Genomic DNA, 23807 nt, shown 5'->3' on the forward strand with positions numbered 1-23807 from the left:
TGGGTATAAGGTGTGACCCACAGACATATGTAATTACATGGATATTTGCCAAACTTTTCTGTTTATTTAGAAAAAAAGCATATATATACCACATATACTCGAATATAAGCCTAGTTTTTCAGCACATTTTTTTATGCTGAAAAAGACCCCCTTGGCTTATACTCGAGTGAGGTAAAAAAAAAAAAAAACAACAACAACAAAAAACCCGCAATACTCACCTCCCAGCCTGCGTCTGTGTCCCCGGCCCGATGGTCTCCCCAGTGGTGCGGCAAGCTGATTGAGAATTCTCCCCACTGTCAGTGCTGTATAGGTAAGCGCTGTGATTGGACCAAGCACCAGCTAATCACAGCCCGCGATCAATCATTCACAGCCATTCAGTGGATGACATCACTGAATGGCTGTGATTGGTTTATCGAGCGCCCACTGTGATTGACTGGCACTAGATCCAATCACAGTGCTTACTTAGACAGCTCTGACGGCGGGGAGACCATCGCGCCGGGGACACAGTCGCCGGCTGGGAGGTGAGTATTGCATTTTTTCTTCACCTAGTATATACTCGTGTATAGCTCAGCTTATACTCGAGTCAATAAGTTATACTCAGGTCGGCTAATACTCAAGTATATACGTATATACGTATATATATATATATATAATGTTTCGAGGTCAGCAGACCTCTTCCTCAGTACTTGCTGAATACATATACATATATATATAAAATAGCCATTATCCCATTATCAGAGTGATGGGGAAAAATGGAAAGGAATATGATGTAAAAGCAGTGATATATGCAGAAATTGAATGCAAAAGAATAGTTACAGGTGTGGAGGTAAATCTGAAATTATAGATATGAGGAGTTAGACAGTAAAAAAAAAAAACAATATTAATTTTAAAAATATGTGGTTACTAGAGTTGAGCGAACATACTCTGCCAAGCTTGATGCTCGTTCCAGTATTAGCATACTCGATGGCACTCGCTACTCTAGCGAGCATCACGCTGCGTTCGACCCACCCCAGTTTGGCCCCTCCCCGCTGCTGACGTGTCAGATTTGACCCCTCCCCGTTGCAACGCTGCACACGTCAACGCTAGTTTGTGGCGAGAGAGACACAAGCTCGGCAACTGATGTCCCACATACAAAAGTGCTCGAGTCTCCCATTAAAGTCAATGGGGTTCGTTACTCGAATAGAGCTCTCGAGTTTTACGAAAAGCTCGACTCTAATAACGAGGACCCGAGCATTTTCGTGCTCGCTCATCTCTAGTGGTTACAAATAATTAACTATTGGGCAGACAATAAAATAATTTCATTGCATGACAAGTCTGTATATAAAGGTTGTAGATAGATTAATTAAAAGAATACGTATTTGGCAGACACAATTATTTCATTACCGTTTTACATGAATGCACAATAAGTGTATATAAAAGTTGTAAATTAATTAATAAAAAATACGGGATGCGAATGAGAGCAATTAATTTCTTGGTTACATGACCGTAGCTTGGCTAGCGGAAAGCAATTTTATTACAACAATATACTTAAAACTAAAATAATAAGTAGAGACAATATTAAGCTGGAAAGTTGTCCTCGCTTAAAAGGATATCATTATAAGTATCATATAAAAGAATAATACACCTCCTCATATGAGTAAGGCCGGTTTCACATCTACATTGGAACCTCCAGTCGAAGCTTCAGTCGCAGAACTGGCACAGTGTAGTGGCCCGAAGTCTATTTGTGTGGCCCCTCCATAATCGTCATACATGTCATGTCTTCGGTGTGGATGCTCTGTGCAGTGTCTTGTCTTCAGTTATGTGTTTGCACACCTGCAGTATGTGAGAGGTTAATGTCTGAGAGTGGCTGAGATATGTCTGGAAATTGTAACAAGTTTGTCTAGTCACGTGGTGTTGTATGATAAATATGAGTTCAAGGTGTGTTTAGAGAAAGAGTTCTCTGAAGTTCCATCTTCTGCAAAGGTTGAGTGTGGAGGGAGAGTGACGGGCCCATGGGGGTACCTTCAACCCTCATGTGGTGAAGGTATGGAAGCTGAGGAGTTATCCTGATGTCCACAATTCAAGGATCACCATCTAAGGAGTGAGAGAGTGAAGAAGTTGCCATGCAGAGTCCAAACTACCAATCTCAAGTGAGTGACTGCGGAGTGTTGTGCCTCCCTCTGGTGTTCTCCTACATCCTGGAGTGTGTGTGCCTAGGAGTGGAGTCATACAGGAACCTCAACTGTCGGCCCGTTTTCATCCCATGTCCTCCTCCCTGACCGTCTTCTAAACTGTTCCCAGTGATTGAGTTTTTTAACGTTAACAGTGTGTGGACGTTATTATTTCCATCACGGATAATCAACGGTGTAAAGGAACAGTGGTGTCACGAGTGACAACTTCTTCAGTCCACTACACTCCTATACAGGTAACCACTGTCCTAGCGTTGCCTGGAAGAGGCCTAGCGGTGCCTTGGCCAAGGTTGCATGCGTCCCTCAGGGGAAGAGCTTGGTAGAGCCACCATGACAAGTGCAATCTCTACCCCCACCAGCTCCTCAGTCTTGCGCCTCGTGTCTCGGTTGCTGCAGGACACTTCAACAGAATACCGGAAGAAAAAGTGCTGCATGTAGTGCTTTTTTTTCCCAGCTAAAAGCCGGACAGCTAAGCAGAAAGTGAAAGGACCCCATAATAGTGAAGTGCAGGTGTGAAACCACGCTGACATAAAGTGCAGTGCGTGGTATCAATAATAAATAAATTAATGAAATGACACATCTGGATGAATAAGCTCGTTGGGGCAAATTAGTTTTGTTTCCCTTTTTGCATGGAACACCACGCATCTGATATATGTTAGGTGCTTCAATGATAAAAGCAAAATAATGTTTTATTTACACGAGCGTATATCGGCCAATACCCGATCGATATACGTGACCATCTGAGGCATTGGTTTCCAATGCATTCGCAAATATGCGGCACATGCAAACATTGCAACGTAAAAAAAATGCAACATACGCAACCGAAATATGAGCCGGCGACTAAGCGGTGGCTAAAAAGATAGTACTGGATCTATCTTTTGACCAATATACGGCAGTGGCTCCCATAGACTCCTATGGGAGCTGGGGAAAAAAGGGAGGGGGAGGCAGTTTAGCAGCGTCCAACGATACAAAAAGCTTACAGCTGCCTCTATGTAGGCATTGGAAGTCCTTCCGAGGATTTATGCCAAGCGAGGGCTTTCCAGGGTGCAATGTATTTTTTTGCTACAAACGTTGCACCCGGTCGTGTGATTGGACGAGAAAATGTTAATTGAGCACGGGATTAGATCGTGTACATCGTCCATTCTTGCACATTTACGGTGCGGACGAGAGAACGCACAAAGGCATATGCTCGTGTGAAAGAGCCCTAATTGCCATAAATCTGGTAAGACTGTGTTTAGAATAAATAATTAACCAATAAATAATATTAGCCGCTAGATTGATTTATATACATTTCAGAAAAGTGACTTGAAAAAAACAACATTTAGACAAATTTTGCTATATTTCTTTTTTAAAACATTTCGCATAATCAAAAGGGCTTAGGCTAGTCGGAGAGAAGGCTGACATGTTGAAATTTATAGGGATGTTTGTTCAAGTGTAGCTTTGTATTTTTCTGAAATAAATTGAATTGACTCTAGAAGGAAAATAAATCTTCTGTATTATCATGATAGTTGGAAAATTATTAAAATTGGTATATATAGATGGGAGAAATTATTTACAAATGTGTAAAGATTAATAACAACAAAATATGTATATGGGATACCAGAGACAAAGTAATATATATATGAAAGATGACTACAAAATGTGTGTATATAGATAAACAGTATATATGAAAAAAATCTGCTTATAGATGCGGTAAAAAATAAATAGAATACATTATTGCTTAGAAAAAAAACACATTGAGAGATGTTTAATAAAGAACACTTGATTTTAATTATACTTATTAGTCCTTTATTGTTTTTATAATATACTAGCTTACCCGTCGCGCTTTGCTGCGAAGACAGACAGACATTCATTCGTTTTTATATATCTAGATAACAACCAATCACAGCGCAGCTTTCATGTTACCTCAGTGGTATAATATATAACAACCAATCACAGCGCAGCTTTCATGTTACCTCAGCAGTAAGAGAAATAACAACCAATCACAGCGCAACTTTTATTCTGCCTCAGCAATATAAAAAATAGCAACCAATCACAGCGCAGCTTTCCTGTTACCTCAGTGGTATAATATATAACAACGAATCGCAGCACAGCTTTCATGCAACCTCAGTAGTATAAGAAGTAGCCACCAATCACAGCACAGCTTTCATGTTACCTCAGCAGTATAAGAAATAGCAACCAATCACAGCGCAGCTTTCATTTTACCTCAGCATTCTCAATATCCAGCAATTGTCTTGCGAAACGTTCGGCGGATGCATCATTTTCTGGTTGAACACTCATCCCGTTGCTCGTAATGCCTTTTGCTTTTGTGCTTGAGATGGAAATCAAACAATCTTTGTCTGGGGGGCATAACTGTCGATGATGCTCGCACATGCGCCACCGATCGTAGGATAGTTGTACTATGCCAGTAATCTTCCCAGGAGTGTACTCAACAACTTCCCAAAGTCTCATGGCAATCGGATGAATGGTGTAGTAATGCATAAAGGACAGACAGACAGACATACATTCATTTATATATATCAGGAAGTGAGAGAATTAGATTCCGCACGTAAAATTTGGACGCTAATTGTTTTGCGCTTAGAATTGAATAATCGAGTTGGGACCCATTAGCTTTTCCTATTCATGGCATATTCAATGCCCGTGCCAAATTTCAAGTTTCTATGTGAGAAAATGACATTCTGTACGTAAAATTTGGATGCTAATTCTTTTGCGCATAGAATTGAATAATCGAGTAGGGACCCATTAGTGTTTCCTATTTATGACATATTCAATGCCCGTGCCAAATTTCACGTTTCTATGTGAGAAAATTACATTCCGTACGTAAAATTTTGATGCTAATTCTTTGGCGCATAGAATTGAATAATCGAGTTGGGACCCATTACTTTTTCCTATTTATGACATAATCAATGCTCGTGCCAAATTTCATGTTTCTACAGCATCGGGAAGTGAGAGAATTAGTGGCAATGATGCAAATCGAACGATCTACGTGGGGGGGTCGTAACTGTCGACAACGCTCGCGCACGCGCCATTTATCATAGAATATTTTTACTATGCCTATAATCTTCCCAGGAGTGTACTCAACAACTTCCCAAAGTTTCATGGCGATCGGATGAATGGTGTAGTAGCGCATAAAGGACAGACAGACAGACACACACACGCAGACATACATTCAATTTTATATATATAGATATATACCATATATACTCGAGTATTAGCCGACCCGAGTATAAGCTAAAACTTATAGACTCGAGTATAAGCCTAGCTATACTTGAGTATATACTAGGTAAAGAAAAGATGCAATACTCACCTCCCAGGCGGCGTCTGTGTCCCCGGTGCGGTGGTCTCCTCGGCGGTGCAGCAAGCTGCTTGATCATTCTCCCCACTGTCACCTCCCTGCTCGGCTTTGAATTCCCCCACCGTCAGCGTTGTGTAAGTAAGCGCTGTAATTGGATCAAGCGCCAGCCAATCACAGCCGGCACTCGATAAACCAATCATAGCCATTTAGTGATGTCATCCACTGAATGGCTGTGAATGATCGAGCGCCGGCTGTAATTGGCTGGCGCTCGATCTAATCACAGCGCTTACCTACACAGCGCTGACAGCGGGGGAATTCAAAGCTAAGCAGGGAGATGACAGCGGGGAGAAGTCTCAAGCAGTTTGTCGCACCGCCAAGGAGACCATCGCACCAGGACACAGACGCAGGTGAGTATTGGGGGTTTTTTGTTGTTTTTCTTTTACCTCACTCGAGTATAAGCCAACGGGTGGCTTTTTCAGCATAAAAAATGTGCTGAAATACTAGGCTTATACTCAAGTATATATGGTATATAAATATATGATTAAAAACAATATAGAATTAAAGGGGTTTTCAGCTGATTTCAATGAGAGCCGTGCCTGCAGTTACAAGTGCCGGCCACTACACAGAGGTCAGCACTGAGATTTCAGCTGCTTCCGCTCCAAACCTGTGTGTATTTCCAGTGCTGAAAGCATGCGCCCCCTCAGCTGATCGGTCGAGGTCCCGAGTGACGGGCCCCAGCGGATGGATAGGTCATCAGTAGTGTACTCCCTGGAAAACCCCTTTAAGAAATAGAATAAAAATCAAGTGGATTTTATTAAACATATCTCTCATTCTTCATATATACATTAAATGTTCTCTAGTGCTTCGTTTAGGCCCATGGGTGAAAGGATATTTAATTTCTACTCTGCTCTTGAGAGTTCTGAATCTGTATTGTATCTGTGGGTATCTGTTCCAGCGCTATTACTGTAAATGCATTGAAATCACAAGTAGGTTTTTAGGCTGCGTGTCTGGACACACTATCTTTATTTATTCTATATCTAAAGGTTTGTATAGTACACCCCACGTACTTGAGGCGACACGAGCATTGTAAGTAAATACAGTTACAGGAGCAGTTTATGAAGGGTTTTATCTGGCAATTTTAATTGGTGGTGTAGATAGTAAAACAAAGTCATTTTGTTCATAATATTTGAAAGCCATCTTATTACACCTATAACAGCCCTCTATATCTGGGAAGAAATTTAGCATATCCTTAAGTGTGCACACTATAATCCTACCCTAGAAACCAGTCTCTGCTTGCTTGGCCATTCAATGAATGGCCGAGCACTTCCCGTGATTGGCTGATGCTGTGACCAATCACAGGCAGCGCTCAGCTGTCATTCAATGAATGGCTGAGCGCTGCCTGTGATTGGCTGAGGGCTCAGCCAATCAGACGCAGCCCTTTTAGCAGGCAATGATTTTAAATCCCCACCTGCTGAAAGAACTTCATTACAGTGATGGGACCCAAGCGGCTAGACGCGCCTGAACCCCCGACAGCGGTGGAGAGGTGAGTATGTTTTTTGTGTTTTTTTTTACACCAGATAGGAATGATTTTTAGAGAAGGGCTTATATTTAAAGCCCTTCCCTGAAAATCACTGCAGGGGTTGCTGGAAGACCATTGCTTTCAATGGGTCCGCCAGTAGCAGCCGCGGCCCCATTGAAAGCAATGCTGCATAGACCTGCATTCACGCATGTTTGTGCATGTACAAGGGTGCGCCGGTTTTGTGCACACCTAAGTACGCACCAGCAAACGTTCGTGTGAATGCACCCTTACTGAGCGTTTCTTCTTTGTCCCTAGCAGCTTCTTCTCAGCTCAAGTAGTAGTCTCCTCACAGCAGGATAGGCTTGAGGGACTCACACTCACTCCTCCTGAACTACTCCAAAACTAACCACATCACCAGGCCTCTCAGGGCGTGCTTATGTCCCTTTCCTCCCCTATATGATCAGGCGACTTGAAGACAATCAGAAAATTGTACGGTGTAAAGCAATCCAGAGGTGTAGTTATACAAACTGGCCACTAGATGTCACGGTAAATTTGACACCTATAACTATTATCTGTGCATTTTTCCAATATCGCAATAAGGTAGTCCCCCTAACAAGTAAGTAAAGTGAGTTTTCTTGTGGAGCCAAAGAGTCTGGGCAGCTCAAGCTGGAAGGTGCAGGAAGTAATCCAGAGTAGAGAGTAAAGAGATCCAGCTATAGAGGTTAATCCCCTGAAGAGGGAGGCATCACAAATATACCGTAGAGTTCAAGGGAAAGTTACAACAGAGTAAGATTGTACCTCGCCTGCTGGAGAAGTGTCACTTAAGGAGGATCTGTCATGTCCTCTGATCAGCAGGGTCAGCTGCATAGCTTAACATTCACTTCATTCCCTTGCACTGTCCTCCGTTACATTCAGCTCCTGACTATTCAAATCTGTCAAGTGGGCAGTCTTTACTGCTCACTGTCAATGGGGGATGTGAAGTTTCCCCCACCCACTGACAATATGCAGAGGATATACCATCCCCTTGAGTGACAGAGGAGTGGCACAATAAGGAGTGAGGAATACAAGTATTACCTACACTGGACATGTCAGGACATCTTATAGGTCCCTTTCACTAAGAACGATTCTGTTTCTAACTGCAACCTCTATTACTTTAATTAGTGTTACCCTTAAGTTTCGGTATGCCCACCTCTACCAGTATTCATACATAAAGGTTTTCTCTTGGACGATGACTACAGTAGATTTAGTAGAGTTTGCACATGATTATATCCCCTTGCAGAAAGCATTATGGGCCAGGTGATGCTTTTGTTACCATCTCCGGATCTGGCCAGAAAAGTATACAGGACCGCCGAAAAACAATGTCCATCCAGCACCAGTAACTATTGTAGCATTGTGAAGTGCAGGTGCTGCATTCACCGTGGGAAGAGGATGACCACTGCAATTACTAAACTTCTTTATTCGTTCGACACAAGACCATAATTAGCTTGTCAAAGTAATTCCTGCATATGTAAGAGGCAGCTGACGCACAAGGCGCGGGATTGAAGTGAAATTTGCCAAGAAAATACTTTCTTAAAGGGACAACAAATATAAAGTCTATTTTGTCTCCATTTGTTGTGCAATTGCATATAATGTATATTTCCATGTTATCGGCCATTTCAGGCCTGGAAGAGGTTGAGGTTGTTATAGTGTTCCTTAATAGGATAACGGAAAGGAAATCCAAAAAAATCCCCCCTTGTTGGTACTTACTGCCAAATCTCTCTAGTGCTGAGATCCTCCAGAGTGACTTATATTAGCTCCTTATAGGCTTCTGACTTAGGGCTCTTTCACACGAGCGCTGTTTTAGCGCTCAGATAGCTGCACTGAGAAACAGCTATAAAATAGAGCCAGCGGTATATCTGAGTTAAATCGCGTGAATGAGGAGCGGCCGCGAGCATGTCATGGCTGCTATTAGCGAGATTGCCGCTCCCCCTCCCTTTGCTGGTTGGCTCCCATAGGAGTCTATGGGAGCCGCCGGCACTGTGCTGTCAAAAGATAGGACATACCCTAACTTTTAAGGTGGGAAATCTCGCAATGATTTTCTCAGCACGTCGAAAAATCGCTCATCTGAAAGAACCCCTAGGAAATCATAGGTTCTTTTAGATTCAGCTTTTTGAAGCACCTAATCAGCATCAAAATGGCGCTCATGTGAAGAAGGCCTTAAAGGAATTTGCACTCTACAGACATTAAGGCCTCTTTCCCACGGGCGACAGCGATATCACTGCAAGAAAATTGCAACGATATCATATCTGTGTGATATCGCTGCGTTTTCTTGCCGCGATATCGTGATTTTGTGTCGCTACAAAGTCGTGTGTGTTCTGTACGATATTTGCCTGCAACACATAGGGAAACACAGGCTACAAAACAATGGCTATGTTGCAGCCGTTCTGAGGCCTGGCTTGCAGGCCAGACCAGGTTTTGGGTGTGCCCTTGCTTCTCCGGGAGCTGAGGGGTGTGGTAGCTGCAGGAGTAATGTCAGTCAGCACCTGGTGCTGAGTAGCCTAGCTCCTACTTAAACAGTGCCAGCATGATCTCCTGTGCTGGTCAATTTCTTCAGTTGCCTTTGGACAGCAACGGAGCAACACATCTTGGCTGATGCTCTCCATGCGAGCTAAGTGCTTTTCTGTTTTGGGTTTTCTGTTTCGCCTTTCTTTTGTGCTAGGGCTCCCTGATAGGGACTAGTCAGTGGCCTAGGCACGCGTGCGGGCTCGCACTTGTCAAAGCGATCGGTCCGCCGAGTAGGCAGGGCCCCCTCCCGGGTTAGGGGACTATAGGGAGAGAATTTCCCCTAGTTTTATGTTTCCTTTGCACAGTTGTGCCTTTTGTTTGTGTTATTGAGGTTGCACGTCCTGAGGACACAACAGGCTATGGGCAAGGGACTGGGAGAGGACGGGCACTTCACCCCCATCCCTGGCCTTGTCCATAGCATTAAAGGGAGGAGGCGGGGCGGACCGACGCTTAGCTCCCCCCCATCCTGCCCCCTCCTATTGCACAGAACGAGAGGGGAGGAAGACAGGTGATCCTGCATGCGTGGGGGGGGGGGGGGGGGGGAACAGAGGGAGGGAGTTTAGCAGCCATGCTACTAAACTCCCTCACACCTACGGCCACTGCCATGGGCTCCCATAGGAGCCCGTGCAGCGGCTGGATGCAGAGGTGTAACTTGAAGCTCCTTGGCCCCAATGCAAATCCTGTAACAGGGCCCCCAGCTATAATATTTTCTCCATAGTACTGGGCTCCTTATATGGAGAAGAGAGGCCTTATGGGCCCCCTAAGTCTCCTGCGCCCGGGTGCAACCGCATCCCCTGCATTCCTTATAGTTACGCCACTGGCTGGATGTATTCCGGCCAAAACATAATTCCAGAACTATGTTTTGGACCCGACGTAAAAAAGTAGTACAGTAGCTGCAGAGTCTTGTCCTGGACTTGCATTTATTTAGGGGGACTCTATATGTTTAGAAGTCCTGGGGTCTGTATTTTAAAGGGGTTGTGCAGTTGCAAATTATTGATGGCCTATTCTTCGGATAGGTCATCAAAGGCTTGCTGCCCAGGATCCCTAACAGATAAGCTGTTCATCAGGCCATTGTTCTCATGCACTGAGCTGATTTCTGCAGGAAAAAGACATCTCCATTCTCACAGCAGTGGACAGAATTGGTATTATAAGCAAAGTTGTCATTCACTTCAATTGGAACTTTGCCTGTAGTACCAAGCTTGGCCACTACAGTAAAAATGGAGTTGTCTGCTTCCTGCAGAAATCTGCTCAGTTTCCAAGTGCACTTGCCCAGTGAACAGCTGACCCATGGCGGTCCCAGGCAGCAGACACTCCCTGATCTACTACTGATTACCTATCTTGACTTTTAAGGGGTGGGATATTGGTTTGCATATTTGGAAGGTTATGACAGCGCTGGGGTTGATTTATTTAGAGGTTCTGGTGTCTACATTTTTATGGGGTATGGTGTCTGTATTAGTTTAAGGGCTTTTATTTATTTAAGGGGTTTGAGGTCTTTGTTTAGGGGTCCTGAAAAGTTGGCAAGTATGGACTATATTGATTATTTTTGTTTTTTGCCATGCATCCAACCCAGGTAAAAATGTAAAAAATTATATACTGTAGGTACAAGTGAATTAGGGAATCAGACTGAGGTTAATTGTATCTGTTCCCTTTTGGGTTTTTTTCTAAATCGGTCCAGAATTCTTTGCTTATTAATTTCTTTATATCTTGTTAGAGGTCCAAGTGCCACCTTTGTATTACCATTGCATTAACCCTTTCCAATCCAATTTGTATTCTGGTTTTCCTAGGGGGCTTACTCTTTTTCTGCCATTATACAATAACGCTATCTGCTGGCTTAAGCCAGTACTGCATGAGGTGACACGTTGGATAGGCTCCGACAGCAGAGAGGCTGGCAATATACAGTAAGAGAACCCTGATGGATTTCTTCAACATCAGAGCTGTGCAGCCTTTAAATCATAATGTCTTGAGAGGTCAGACAGTGGATTGGAAAGGGTTAAAGGGGTTGTACCAAGATCTAAAGTAATCCACCATCTACATGATACTAAGGGATAACTTTACAATAGTGGTCTTACTGCTAGGATCCCCTCCAGTTCTGAGAATAGGGGGCCTAACAGTCCCTGCATGAATGGAGTGCTGCTCTTCCATTCATTTCAATGATGGCTTTGGAAATTGTAGAGTTCAAACACCCAGCAATCTCCAGCGCTGCCATTTAAATGAATGAAGCAGTTGTGCACATGTTCATCCTCTGCTCCATTCATGCGGTAACCATCTGGACCCCCATTCTTGGAATCAGTGAGGGTCCCAGCAGTCTAACTGTACCAATCATAGTTATTCCCTATCCTGTGTATAGGGAATAACTTTACATTTTGGAACAGCCCCTTTCAATTATAAATTTCTGGCTTCCTATAGCCACCACTAGGGGGTGATTACAGAAAAATGATGTATACAGCTTCAGTAAGCTCCCTGTAGTTGTAGCTGCCGATATCCAGAATTGAATTATTTACCGCTATGACAATAGTTACACTTTAAGCCATATTTCAAGGCAATGCCTACTATTTTTCCTCTTATTTTAAATTCGACATTTGAGAAAAGTTAAAGTTAAAAGGTACAATTTTATCTACAGTCTACTCACTGTTCCTGTCTTATCTGGGTCATACAACATATTCTTTCCCGGTGTTGTCCATTATCACGTCTATAATCATTATCATGGCCATTTAGCTATTCAATTAGTATAAGTGACAGATAAGTGCACCTACCCACAGATTTCCTAAGAAATTAAGATCTGGATACATTTTCTTTTTCAATGAGATACATAATCATCAAGGCTAATAGCAGCTTATCATCCTATCATATGTGAACGTCTGCCGAGCCTTCAATGACAATTACATCTGACTAACAGTCACCTTCTTGTTTGATGAAGGGTTAGGGATAAAATCAGAATTATATTATTCTACATTTAGATAAAACGAATCTCCATTATATATTGGATATTGTCATTAGATTTTGGCTTTATAAATTGTACAGAGCTTTAGAGGAGACTGTTCAGTAACCCTTTCGCTAAGTTTGTATGTAATACAGCAGGACTTTAAATAATTATTGTGGATTGAATATAAAGGATACCAATAGTCTAAAAGCTTTACTTCCTGGTTCTGTGTCTGTGTAGGGGAGAGGGGGTAGGCACAACTGCAAGTCTGTTACTGGCGTTCCTCTCCATCTATGGCCTCCAGAGAAGCCAGGAGGGGGGGTTACAGAAACTTTTATACATGCTATTACCCCTCTTGCCAATGAGAGATTATATGTGATTCCTGACCATCACATTTACCACGGTCATTGAGTCTAATAAATTAATTTAAAAATGAGCAATTTTTAACAGATAATTTATTAACCAAATGTTTACTGGTATCCGGGTTGTGGATGTATTTCATCTCTTCGGTTTTGGTGATTTTCTGATGATTTGTGCATGTACAGTAGACATAGACAGTATTAGTGTATCTTGACGCCACCAGGAAGAAGTGGTGGAGTCAAGATTTACAGGGTGGGTGATGCCTCCTGTACGTGATTGGCTGCAGAGTTCGATGAGCTGTAGGTCCTGGCACCCCACTAAACTCAAGCAGCAGCTGCAGTGATTTGAGAGGGATGGAGGGTTAGGATGAGGAAAAAGTGTAACACTTAGGCCTCATGTCCACGGGGAAAATCAGGCCCGCTATGGATTCTCCATGGAGAATCCGTAGCGGGTCCCTCCTGCCCCGCGGAGATGAGCGCTGAAAATAAGAATTAACTCACCTCTCGCACGCTCCGGATCTTCCCTTCGTCGCGGCTTCATCTTCTCTCCGTCGCGGCCGGATCTTCTTTCTTCGGCCCGGCGGATGCGCACGGCACGTCGGTTGCGTGCCGCGTGCATGCGCCGGCCTGAAGAAAAAAGATCCGGCCGCGACGGAAAGAAGATGAAGCCGCGAAGAAGGGAAGATCCTGAGCAGGTGAGTATATTCTGATTTTGGTCTCCCGCAGATCCGGACGGCTTCCATAGGCTTCAATAGAAGCCTGCGGGAGCCATCCCTGCGGGAGACCCGCACGAAAATGGAGCATGGTCCATTTTTTTTCATGCCCCATTTTTTTTTAAAATCACTTTTATTGACCATCTGCGGGTATTTATCTACCCGCGGATAGTCAATGCATCCCTATGGGGTGCGGATCCGCATGCGGGTGATCCGCATGCGGGTGATCCGCTGCGGATCCTAAATCATATTTTGCCCGTGAGCATGAGGCCTTAGTCTTATAGATATAATATAAGGCTAACTGTTACACATACCCCTCCCCACCCTTCCCGGTACAGTATAGTCCCGCGGCCGAAACAGCCGAGAGCGCTGTGCTCTGCTCCCGCTTATGCAGCATGGCCAGAGTACTCTTCAGCTGCGGCTCCCCCTGGTAGCTACTTTGAGACAACAGTGGAATGCACTGTGCCGCCGTCGCTTCCTCACTGTCAGTTGGCAATACAGAGTGCAGGGAGGGCAGAGGGGAAGACGCTCTGCCGCCATCACTCCCTGAATGTCCGCCACCACAGGCCAGTACAGCCAGGTCGGTGGGGAAAGGTGTGTGCCGCGGCCCCTTTGTCACTGTCTCACACCGCTCACAGTCCACAGACTAGCAGAGACAGGACGCCTGTGACCACTATCTTGTGCCAATGCTCCGTTATTGTCCCCCACTGCTGCCGAGTGCAAGCAGCCCGGCTGGGAAGGCGCTGTACCGCCGGCGTTCCCTCGCCTGGTAAGCACACTTTACTGAATTGCAGGACCTGAGAGGGGGGAGTGGCCGAGCTGTCAACCTGAGTTTATCTTGTCACCATCCACACTTCTGGTGGCGTCAAGATACACTAGTACTGACATAGACATAAGTGACATACATGAATTCTGCACATCTTGAACTGTTATTTTCAAGAGGTGCTGTACGTCTCAGCTTTTTCTCAGGTCAGACTCTTAGCCATAAAGATTTTTATACATTTCTTTTTAAACTTGTTTAATAAAGAATAACAGAACATATCAAATTATAGTATCCAGTGACAACATGGTTCAGCATATTATCATCATACCTGTGAAGGGCTAAATGGCACCTGGATGGGTCGAAAACCTCATTTGGTCCACCAATTGCTATAATGCGTTTTTCGTGTGTGTTGTGGTTGATGAGCCACACCAAATTCCCTGGATTTTATAGAATTTATCTGGGCACTTTCTATCTTGTATACTATTTTTTCATATGGGAGAATAGAATTGAGTAGATTACACCATTGGGGGAGAGTTGGGGTCTGCTGTCCATCCAGCGCAATGCTACAGGCTTACGGGCAAGAAATAGCACCTCACCAAGAAAAATGCGGCTGTGGAATTGCCACTGCTCTTCACTCAGTATACCTAGCAGAGATTCTGCGGGATTTGGTGGAAGCGGCACCCCCAATAGTTGTCCCAGGAAGTCTGTAACCTTCATCCAGAAGGAATATATCATCGGGCAGCTCCACATCGAATGGTTAAAGTTAGCGTTGGATGCCTGACAGCAATGACATTGTGTGTTAGGGGTTCTATCCATCTTGAAGAGTCTGCTTGGTGTCAAGTAACATTGATTTCATGTTTAGTTGGATCATCTTGGTGTTAGCTGCTGGTGAGACTGAGGTATAGGAGGACATTGCGGTTCTCCGCTCCTCTTCACAGAGGGAGGGGATTATTTCTCGTCACTTTTCCAAGACACCCAGCTCCACGTGTGAAATTTTAGCTTGGATGAGGTGCTTATATATCTGCGAGATTACCCCCTAGGTCCCTGCGTGCGCAAACCCCTATTAGGGGATAAATGGAAAGGGATTGATGTGGTTTTGCAAATTGGGTGTTGGGCGTTACCCCATAGGGGGGCATTCCAAGGGAGTGCCTTCATACCTAGTGATCTGTTTACACATCTGCCAGACTCTGGTGGCCAATCTGTGTATAGGGCATAGCAGTCTAGTATGCAGGTCTGCTTTTTCCAGTACAATCCAGAGGGAGGTCTCAGATAGGAAGTGCATCAAATGATGTTCCGAGTTTGGGAGGTCTGAATCAGAAAGCCAGTGACGAATGTACCTATTTTGACTCACCAGGTAGTATAGTTTAAAGTCGGGTAGTGCCATGCCTGCCACATCTTTTGGGCGCTGTAAGGTTTCAAAATGGAGTTTCAAAATGGAGTCAGTTTTTATTAAAAACACTTTTGTAGTACTATCGTATCTGCGTGTTCCAAGCAGTACAGGAATTTTGAGAAGATTATCATTCTGATAAGATTAATTCGGCCTGCTACCGACAGGGGCAATGAACTCCAAATCTTAAATTTATTCTGTAGGAAGGCGAGGAAAGGGGCCACATTCATATTGAAGCTGCCAGCAAAGTCTCTAAATATATGAATTCTTGGGTATTAAAACTTGGGGAGACTTGGAGGTTACATATCTTATTTCCCATGGTCCAGTTTCTTATTCACAGCGGCATAAACGTGGACTTTTGCCAATTTATGCATAGGCCTGAAAAACGCCCAAACCTATTAATCAGGCATAAACAGAATCAAGTCATCTGCATGTAGTCCGACCCGGTTTTCCCTGGGGCCTATTACTATGCCCTGATTTTTATACATTTCTAACAAAAAGTTATGCTTTCATGAAGGCACTCCTGAGTATAAATTGCTGGGTGCCATTTTCACGATGCGCCAGTTGTCTGCTTTCAATGTGTATGGGGGTGTAATGGGATTGTTTTAATTTCATGATTCAGGTTTTCACTTGTGTGAAAAATTTCCCGAAACCTCAGCGAAAAGCTTAAATGCATATCGACCTGCAAACCAACAAGTCACTTGCATGTCACGTTGGTAGAATATGATATAGTTCAGATATTTAACAGGCTGTATCTAAGCAGAGCAGATGGCAAGAAACTGAAAATTTCCCCCAGAAGCTACTGCCATTGACTGACAAGTTTTTTCCTTGAAACCTCCATGCTGTTTCTTCTGGGGCTGAGCGGAGCTCCACATGGATGTCGGAAAATGAATGAGTTTAGGAAATTTATGGGATTGAATTAAGAGAGCATGAGATAAAATCAATAGAGCTTCAAAAAATAGACGAGTTCTTTATTTAAAACGTAAGTCTACTCAAAATACATAAATCCCCTTGTCAGGTTCTTCTTAGTCGAGCTGTGCAGGTTTTCATCAAGTGGTCCACTGTACTTGTAGAGCATTTCTATACACCGATCAGAAATAACTTTGAAACCACCTGCCTAATATTGTGTTGGTTCCCTCTAGGGTTGCCACCCGTCCGGTAATTCATCGGCCCGTATTTTGCCCGCCAGGCCGGTGCTGGTATTTTTTTTTTTACCGGCCATATTACAGGCCAGTATTTTTGAATACCAACCCTGACCGCCCATCTGACACCGAGGCTAGTATTCTCAGTGATTCCCAACCGGGGTGCAGCAGCTCCCCGCTGGTAATCACACTGGGGGGGGGTCTAATGCTCACCTACCGCTGGTTCTGGTGCGCTTGCGGGTCCCCATCGCTCCTGCAGGGTGCTGCGATGTCCTCCGTTTCGGCAGAGCATTTCTACATATCTTTCTGGAAGCGGGGCTTGAATTCCCCGCCTCCAGCAAAGATAATGCTCTGATTGGCTAGCCAGCGCCAGCATCAGCCAATTAGAAGCCGGCGCTGGATTAACCAATCACAGCCATTCAATGACGTCATGGAGGTGGGGGTTAATATTATTACTGAGGGGGTTAATATTATTGTGGGGTTAATATTACTGTGGGGGTCGCTATTCTACTGGGGCCACTGTGGGGGTTTGCTATTTCTACTTGGGCTGCTGTGGGGATCGCCATTTCAACTGAGACACTGTGTCAAGTGATGCAGCAGCCACCGAGGCTGCGATCACTAGAGGCCACCGGGTGCCCAGAGGTCAAATAATATGCCGTAATAAGCCATGCCCCAAGTAACGCCCCCAATCCACGCCCTTTTATTTGTGACAATGGTGGCAACCCTAGTTACCTCATACAATGATTAGGTAGGTGGTACATGTCACAAACACATGAATGACAGGGCCCAAAGTCTCTTAGCGGAGCACTGCCCAGAGTATCACTCTGCTTCTGCTGGTTTTAAAGACATGAAGTCCTGGGCCCAAATGTACTTTTCAGAATACTGGTGTCTTAGTAGGTGGCAAAGGTACCTAATGGGCCACAATAGGCACCCGGTGACAGTGATGATACATAGAAAAAAAGAAGGTACCCAATCACTGGTAAGGGGAGGATAATGATATAGGATGGTCCATGAAGTGTGTGGAAAATATTGCAGATCCTATTCTCGTCTGTTATTATAGAATAGCACATGCAATGATGTTCATGGTGTCCATGTGCTGTCCAAGTTGGCTTAAATTCAATGGGAGCTGTGCCTACATTACCAACTACAGGCCACTGAAATATGTACAGGGCTGTGATCTTTCATCTCCATACACACTAACAACAGGCTGGGTAACAGCTGCCTGGCAGGGCAGACCTCCGCCAATCAACCATTGGTGATCTATTCTTAGGATAGGTCATCAATACTTCAGACGCAGACAAAAAAAATGTAAATAGCTCAACACAAATAATATATGGCCGATTTCACATCAGTGTTGGAATCTCTGTCCAGAGGTTCCGTTGCAGATCCGGCTCAAAATACAAGAAAAAAAACTCTTTCTGCAGTCCAAAAGCCAGGCAGCTGGACAGAAGCTGATAAAGTTATTATAAGTCTTTTCTTTAACAGGCATTATTTTTTTTTGTTACAATTGTGGTTTTGATATTTCTGATAGAAAGATATTGTTTTATTTCAGTTTTTTTTCTAAACTTAACACAAAATGCCTGTTTTAATGACTACTGCAGTCTCATATGCCCCTGCATGACAACTGCCTTTGCAACACCCCAGAGGGGTACCCTGGATACTCGGCAAACGTGGAGAGCTGGAGGGATAAGTGTTGGCTTGTCACGGCAGCACTTACCAGACTCTCTTCCCGGAGGGATGACACGTAGCCAAGGCCAGAGCTGGATTGCAGGCCACCTTCGATACCCCTAGGATAGGGCATGCCAATAAACGGCATGATGGGGGTAGTAATTGTCACACGTGACGCCACCATTCCCACACACCGGTATGCTACACGGTGGAGAATAAACACAGAGACTTGTGTATAGTACCTCGGGTCCCCAGGAATGATTAGGGCCCGGTATAACTCTACTTGATAAACTTTGGCAAACAATTACTCACAGTAATGCAGGCACAATGCTTCACAGGGAAGAACAGAGCAGAGAGATCAGGGAGGATACACAGGATGAAACCGGTCATACAGTCCACGTTATCTGTACGGTTCCGCTCCTGGATTAGGAGCACTCCCATAGGAGGAAGGGGGTAGGGGTCACTCCACAGACACTCTGACAGTAATTATTTACTTGAAGGATTAGCTCTGGAACCCTGCATGGGAGAAGCATGGCTGTGACTTGTAGTGTATTTCTGCGCAGTGATCCTAACTTTGGACAGCCACGCAGCAACAAGCTTGAGGTTTAGAATAAGTACCTTTACGATGAATTTCTCTATATAGAATTACTTATGAATGCTCTCTCTTATGGGTTTTGGGACTCACTCCACTCACATCCAGATTACAGTCGCTATGGGATATCTCTCCTTCTCCTCCATCTTCACCACAAGGAAGCTGAAGATGCTTTCATGTGGCTCTGTGCTAGCACTCTCTCTTGTGACAGGCCAAGATGGCACTCAGTGAAGATGTGATCTCAGACCCTTTCCCGCTCTCAATCACTCCTATTTATACCTTCACTCACACCACATGACATGACAAACTGATACATTCACAGGCAAGCAATGATTTTATTAGAGTTAACCATCACATGTGCCAATTCCAGCCTCCTGATTGGCTGGAATCGGCACATGAGACAGGGCGGAGCTACGTGATGACGCGTACAAGGGGGCGGAGCCAGAACGCCTCTGCTGCCGGACCGAGCCGAAGGGAAAAGACCCATCTGCGCAAGCGCGTCTAATCGGGCGATTAGACGCTGAAATTAGACGGCACCATGGAGACGGGGACGCCAGCAACGGAACAGGTAAGTGAATAACTTCTGTATGGCTCATATTTAATGCACGATGTATATTACAAAGTGCATTAATATGGCCATACAGAAGTGTATAACCCCACTTGCTTTCGCGGGACAACCCCTTTAAGGTATGCTTGGGATCTTTGCCCTATTGGAAGGTCCAATGACGCCCGAGTTTCAGATTCCTAACAGAAAACATTATGTTGTCTCCTAGGACTTCCTGATACGTGATTGAATCTTGCTGCAGGTTTGCAATGCCAATGCAAGCAAATCAGTCTCAGAGCATCATTGAGCCACTGCCATGCTTCACTGTAGGAAGGGAGTTCTTTTCAGTATATGCTTCATTCTTTCTCCTCCAGACATTCCACTGATTCATAAGCCCAAAAAGTTCCAGTTTTGTTTCATCGCTCCACAGAATAGAATCCTCAAACCTCTGTGGTTTAATTATATGGTTTTGTGCATATCGTAACTGACTGTTCTTGCGCTTTTGGGTAAGTAGAGGAGTATGTCTTGGAGTACAAGAATGAGGACCTTCAGTGTTCAGTATGTGTCTTGCTGTCCAAAAAGAAACCTCAATGCCTGCTGTCACCAAATATTGCTGCAGGTCTTTTGCAGTCACGCGAGGGTTTTTGTCCACCGGCCTCTTCAGGAATCTGGTGGCAGACAGTGATCGCCTCTTCTTTCTGTCAAGTGCAGGTAGTGTAGTCAGTGTTCTTAACTTTGAGCTTGTGAACTATGCTTCCAACTGTATCTCTAGGTACATTCAGTGTCTGCTATCTTTTTGTATCCTTTTCCTTGTTAGTTCAAGGCAATGATCTGTTCGCTTAACTTTTTGGACCATTCTCTTGACTTAGCCATATTTCTAACATGCAAGTAAATATCACAGTTAGCAAAGCCATAGCCAGTCCAGGTATTTGATGTGTTTTATCTCCATCACACCTGAAGCAACTATTGAAACCCTTGATTAGTTGCATCAGGTATGCTTAAGAAAATACCTGATTTGCAAATGTGTGGTCTTGACAAATAAACCTATTTTGCGTTGGGAAAAATGAAAGTTTTTCAACAACTGTCTTAGTTGCTGGAAAACTTCAATTTTTCTCTGTTTATCAGCAGTACTTATCTGCTTCTTGCATTCAGTGGAGTGGAATAGCAAGGCCGGGTGAGCTAACAATATCTCACTGTAATTAGCATTCGGGGGGGGGGGGGTGAATAATATTGATTGCTACTGTGTATATATGTATATATATGTGTATATATATATATATATATATATATATATATATATATAGGAAGCAAGGTTGCAGCTGATGGAAGTGCCAGGTGGGAAGACAACAAGTCAATCAGCCTTGATCAGGGTACAGGTATAGCAAGTGACTAATGAACAGCTGGCAAGTTACGCTATTATTGTAATACGCAGTTCAAATATTAAGCATATAAATGGTGTGCTTTGTTGATTGTGTAGAGATGAAGCACTACATTACCAGCATAGCATGCAATGGCTGTTCACTTGGTGTTTGCTAATGTTGATCTGTTGTCATGTCTGTCCTGGATTGCTAACAAAAGCATGTGGTGATTTGGTACCAAAGCAGTCAGGACAGGCATGTTTGTTTGCTACTCAGGTGGCTTGACATAGTAGCAGACAGAACCTAGGGGTAGCAAACAGAGCGGCGTACTCTGAACCCCTCCGACACAACCCACCTTGAAGCAGAGCACACACCCTGAAAGGGACGACCCTACTACTTCCACGAGGACAGGTCCAAGGTCAGAGGGAAACCAGAGTTCAGAAAACCAGGGACAAACAGAAACTGACAACAAATGAAGACAAGAACACAGAAAGCAAAACAAACAGAAACACAGGGAACTAATCAGAACACATGAGCCAGACAAACAGGAGAACTGAGCAAGCTGACTTGAAAAAAAAAACACTGAACTATAACCGGGAATTCCCAGCCAGGAAGAGCTGGGTCATATAGGGAGGGGGGGAAAACCTATTGGCTGACAGAGCTGTCAATCACCAGCCACTACCTCAGCTAACAGCTGCAGGACTAATAACCTAACTAGACAGGACCAAAGACATTTTCCATTAGGGTGCATGCCAGAGTTTCATAGTGTTTCTGATGGCCTTGCCAATGAGGAGCTCTGAACCTAGCCTCCAATGAAAATGTGAACAGAGCCAGATACAAATCACCTGGATGCTATATGACAGTGTGTATCCGGCTATTGTATCCCTAACTAGGGCGCTGTACCGTATGGTAATAACCTTTGATGTTGTTCTCATCGCCTGGCTTACAGGGAACAGTGCCCAGTTCCATAACTGCCCGATTACTAGCTACAGAGGATTAGAGGAAACATTGCTCAGCACCAAATCACATGAGTTTTCTGCTATTTACCAGAAAGGTAATTTACGTCTTTGAAGATGAATGTCCCACCGCCTGGCTGCCTCGCACAGCAAGAAGCCAGAACAATAAGGCATGACCATAAACAAAGTATCTGCAGCTGCTAAAATCCCCCTGAGCACTCTGCTACGTTGTGTTATTAGCTGGCTTGTTCTTTTTAGTAATTTTACTTAATTTAGATAAATATTTAACAATTCCTATTGGGTGGCCTGTGGTTTAAAGAGGAACTCCAGCTTTAATTCACATTTCATTTTTCAAAGCTTTGCAGCTCCTCACAATAAAGCACCCCACTTATTCAAATAAAAAAAAAATACCAAAACTTACTACTACCAATAATCTTTATTTGTATAGCGCCAACATATTACGCATCACTTACAAAGACAGGAGGAATACAGAAAGACAAAAAAAAAATTACAGAACCACGGTTACATAGTAATCAGGTGGAGAGTGAGGGGTGCTATGCACATAGACAATGGTCAGACATTAAGCCGTGTGGTGGCTGAATCGGTATGACTGCAGGGCCAGTTGATGGTGGCTGGCAGGGATTGCAGTTGGTAGGTCAGGGAGCATGTTATCAGGCGGAGTACAGAGGGGTTTGGTTTAAGCGATGTGGTATGCCTCCCTGAAGAGGTGCATTTTTAGAGCACGCCTGAAGTTTTGTGAGTCCTGGATTGCCTGGGTAGCCTTTGGTAGTGCGTTCCAGAGGACTGGTGCTGCTCTGGAGAAGTCTTGGAGGCGGGAATGAGAGGTTCAAATTAAAGGGGAGCTTAGTCTGGTTTTGTTAGCAGAGTGGAGAGCCCGGGCTGGGTGATGGATTGAGATTAGGGAGGAAATGTAGTGCGGGGCAGTGCTGTGGAGGGCTTTATGGATGAAGGTAGTGAGTTTAAATTGAATTCTGTATTTAACGGGCAGCCAGTGCAGTGACTGGCACAGGGCAGAGGTGTCCAATTAGCGGCTGGACATGAAGATAAGCCTGGCTGCCACATTCAGGATGGATTGTAGAGGGGAAAGTCTGGCGCCGGGGGGGGGGGGGGGGGGGCGATCAGCAGCGAGTTGCAATAATAGAGCCGAGAGTGGAGGAGGGCAACAATGAGCATTTCTAGCATGTCCACGGTGAGAAAAGAGCGGATTCTTGCAATGTTCTTGAGGTGCAGCTGACAAGTTTGGGCCAGAGATTGGATGTAGCGGGTAAAGGAGAGATCAGCGTCGAATATGACCCAGATAATATGACCCCCATAATACTTACTATATTATCTATCTCTCTATAGTATATGTCTATCCATCTCATATCTTTTCTATCTATCCATCTATCTATGCATCGCATACCTATCTATTCATCCATCCACCTACATCATCTATCTATCCATCTACTTTATCTATCTATCTCCTATCTATCTATCTATCTATCTATCTATCTATCTATCTATCTATCTATCTATCTATCTATCACATATCTATCTATCTATCTATCTATCTCATATCTATCTATCTCATATCTATCTATCTATCTATCTATCTATCTATCTATCTATCTCATATCTATCTATCTATCTATCTATCTATCTATCTATCTATCTATCTATCTATCTCATATCTATCTATCTCATATCTATCTATCTCATATCTATCTATCTATCTATCTATCTATCTATCTATCTCATATCTATCTATCTCATATCTATCTATCTCATATCTATCTATCTCATATCTATCTATCTCATATCTATCTATCTATCTATCTATCTATCTATCTCATATCTATCTATCTATTTCCAACTTGAA

At 43.9% G+C, this 23807-nt stretch overlaps 1 protein-coding gene across 1 annotated transcript in view; it reads left to right on the plus strand.

Annotated features, from left to right (window-relative positions):
• CALCR (calcitonin receptor) overlaps window positions 1–23807 on the plus strand; it is a 301302-nt gene that overhangs the window by 163564 nt on the left and 113931 nt on the right. The window lies entirely within an intron of this gene.

The sequence above is a fragment of the Eleutherodactylus coqui genome, chromosome 12, assembly GCF_035609145.1.
Source record: "Eleutherodactylus coqui strain aEleCoq1 chromosome 12, aEleCoq1.hap1, whole genome shotgun sequence".
NCBI lineage: Eukaryota > Metazoa > Chordata > Amphibia > Anura > Eleutherodactylidae > Eleutherodactylus > Eleutherodactylus coqui.